The sequence below is a fragment of the Cicer arietinum genome, chromosome 2 (assembly GCF_000331145.2).
Source record: "Cicer arietinum cultivar CDC Frontier isolate Library 1 chromosome 2, Cicar.CDCFrontier_v2.0, whole genome shotgun sequence".
NCBI classification, from domain to species: Eukaryota; Viridiplantae; Streptophyta; class Magnoliopsida; order Fabales; family Fabaceae; genus Cicer; species Cicer arietinum.
Window position 1 is genome coordinate 34,555,655 of NC_021161.2, and position 3,922 is coordinate 34,559,576.

Sequence of the window (3,922 nt, forward strand, 5' to 3'; positions counted from 1 at the left end):
GAGCAAGAAAAGGTATTGTGGCACTGCCACGACTCTGATTATGGGGGTCATTTCAGTGGTGATCGAACTGCAGCAAGAGTTCTCCAATCAGGATTATTTTGGCCTTCATTGTTCAAAGATGCATTCAACTATGTGAAGAAGTGCGATCGATGCCAGCGCACCAGTAGTATTTCAAAACGGGATAAGATGTCGCAAAATCCTATATTAGAAGTAGAAGTGTTCGACGTGTGGAAGTGTTCGACGTGTGGGGTATTGACTTCATGGTCCATTCCCATCCTCATATAAAAAAGTTTATATTTTGGTGGCAATAGATTATGTCTCCAAATGGGTTGAAGCAGTTGCTACTCAAGCTAATGATTCGAAACAGGTCATCACATTTCTCAAGAAGAATATATTTGCCCGTTTTGGCGTACCTCGAGCTTTGATTAGTGACGACGGCACTCACTTTCTAAACCGAAAAATGGAATACCTTCTAAGGAAATATAATGTGCGTCATAGGGTGGCAACCCCATATCACCCACAAACCAGTGAGCAAGTTGAAGTATCCAACAGGCAGCTTAAGCAAATTCTTGAAAAGACAGTGAATGCCTCACGAAAAGATTGGTCAACGAAACTTGATGATGCACTTTGGGCCTACCGAACAGTTGTTAAAACCTCCATTGGTATCTCGCCGTATCAAATCGTGTATGGTAAAGCCTGTCATTTTCCGCTCGATCTGGAGCATCGAGCATTTTGGGCAACGAAATACTTGAATTTTGACTTGGTTAAGCCAGGCAAATCCAGAATTCTTCAGCTTCACGAGTTAGAGGAGTTCCAGAATTTTGCATATGAGAACACTAAGATATATAAAGAAAAAACCAAGAAATGACATGAAAACAAAATTAAATTCAAGGAATTCCAAGAAGGAGAGCTAGTTCTTCTATTCAACTCAAGATTGAATTTGTTTCCAGGAAAACTAAAGTCAAGATGGTCGGGCCCCGTCAAGATAATTAAGGTATTTCCATACGGGGTTGTGGAGTTGAAAGATACACACTTAAATCTGAACTTTAAGGTGAATGGACAAATGCTCAAATCTTATTTAGGGGTAGAGTCAAAACTTTTGATGGAGTCCATCCATCTGATTAACACTTGAAGAGTGGAATGTAAAGCTCAAGACACTAAATGAGCGTTTATTGGGAGGCAACCCAAATTTGTATCCTTTGCACCGTATTTATTTATTGCATTTCAGATTCATTTTACTCCATTTAGTTCCAATTTTAGTCTCTAATTGCTAGTTCTATTAGTTCTTGATGTTTGGTATGAGCAAGGAATCAAAATGATGTGTTGAGAAGCAATTTTACTGTTCAAAATGACACGGTTCGCGCCTGAGGCGCCTGAAGCGCTTTCCACAGTATTTGTCACTATGAATGCGTGCCTGAAGCACGCCCTGAGCGCCTGAAGCGCTTTTCACAGTATTTGTCACTGTGAACGCGCGCCCTGAGCGCTTGAAGCGCATTTTGCACTGCTGGGTTTTAAAACCCCCATCTTCTCACATAAAACTCCCTTCCTTCATTATCACTCTCCAAACCCTCCTCCATTATCATCAAAGGTCAGTTTCCCTCTCTTCATACAATCTCAAGTAAGTTTTCCTCTCCTATCCAACAGTCTTTCATCATCAAGTAAGTTTCCCCCAATTTCTAATATCAACTCTTTCTTGTTCATTGATCCATGTGGGTTCTTTAAATTCGAATTTATGCTAGCATTAAAAATTATTCATACATGCATGTTGGTTTTCTGAGATTGAATGTGTGTTAATGTTGCATGTATGTGGATTGTTCATGTATTTTATGATTGCACTCCAACTGTTTGTTAAAATGACACAACCACTTTTGCACCTTAAGTACCACAAAATATATACCGCATTCCAACTGTTTGTTAAAATGACACATCCAATGTATATGCCCTATTATCATTTAGAATTTTGTTGGACAAACTCAGGGCCATTTAAGTTGTTATTTTTCCAAGGGGGGCCATGCTTAAATTTATTATCTCTAACTTGGAATATTTTGAACCCTGAGTGTGAATACTTGTTTTGCAGGACCTAATGGCAACCCAACAAAAAGCAAAATGAACTAAGATCGCAAGTAATCCTCCTCCCAACCGCACAATACATTCTTATTCAAGACCATGGCAACACAAGAGTTTCATGCCAAACTCCCTGCAGTCAAGAAGTTTGTGAGTGAGAAAAACTTTCAGTTGGAAGCAAATGAATTTGTTGACATCCAGGCGATGATTGTGGCTAGAGGGCAGGAAAAGCTAACCACATTCGTCACCACAACAAGCAAGTCATTAGTGGTGGAATTCTTCTCCAATGCCTCTGATTTGAAGTCCGACGACCCAGTTCCACATGATCAATTTGTGAGTTATGTGAGGGGAAAAATGGTACCCTTCACGGCCTAAGTCATCAATGAAATTTTTGGTCTGCCGAATTATCAGGACTACCGTTTTCAAGCTATGGTGGACCACAACAAAAAAGTAAACACTCATGATATCTTACGCATTTTATGCAGACTATGAACATATTGGTTTCGAAATAGGGATGGCTCTGTTAGGAAACTGCGCTCAGTGGATCTCAACCCAATTGCAAAATCATGGAGCACCTTTGTTCATCACACGCTACTATCATGTTCCAATGTGTCAGATATAAAATTTAACAGAGCATGCCTACTACTTGCCATCATAAAAGGCGACAGAATAAACGTGGGTGCACTACTAGCTGATGATCTCTGGAGGACAACAACTCTTGATCCTCCGACAAGCTACTTCCATCATGCTTCTCTGATAAGCAAACTTTGTGAGCAGGTGAGAGTGTCACCTAAACAGGGTGAAGAAATGGTGATACTTGCTACATCAATCACTGCTAAGTGGATAGAAAAACACTCCATGATTTTGGTAGACAATTCTGGTGCCCCACCAGCAGCAATGACAGCAAAGGAAAACACTGAACCACGTCACCACCCTCCACATCCATCACAGCTCTCCACCGAGGAAAGATGTGGCAGGCTGGAAACTATGATGGAATGATTGATGATTGATCAGCGAGATGGACAAGCCAGAATAGAACTAGGGATGACCAATCTATATCGAGCATTCGCTTCTTCTCAACAGACACCAGGAGGCATGTTTTATGCTGATCTATTTGCACCTCACCAGTATACTGGCGACCATAGCGGAACAGGAGCGGATGATCTAAATGAGAATCCTTGAATTACTAAACTGAGAGAAGTTTTCTTTCCTTTTTTGTTGTTGTTTGTTTTGTTTCTTTTCTTTTTCTCGTTTTCTTTGTTTTATGTTAGTCTATTTTGATTTTCTTTTCTTTATATTTTTTTTCCCTTTCACTAAATGTGTACTATGATGAAACAAATGTAATAACTTGCACTTGATCTTAAAGTTTCTGTTTGGGATTTCGAAAGTTAAATTTCATTTCTTAGATTATGTTATTGCTCAAGTTGACAAGCCTTCGCAATGCATACATTCTTGATTACTAAATGGTTGTAGAAGGCTAATATGCCATCAATTTTTCAAAAATACAATTTTAACTTTTTAGAAGCATGTTTGGCATTATTTTGATTGTTCATACTCTCTCTTATTATCCTAGCTGTGAGCTTTTGTGCCTAACCACTTAATTTCTTTGTTGTGTGATTATCCAGACATGTGTTATCCCTCTAGAACTTGCACTAATTCTTACTTACATCACTTGAAATTTATGCATACATTGAGGCAGTTTTGTTTGGTCGTTTGAGCCTTTCTAACTACCCTATGAAAATTTTACCCTTTGCTAGCCCCTTTTAGCGTTGCCTTTTTATTTCGGTTACTAGCCACATTACAAGCCAAATACCTGACTTTAAATAAATCACCTTACTTGGAGTTAGGTAGAAAAAAA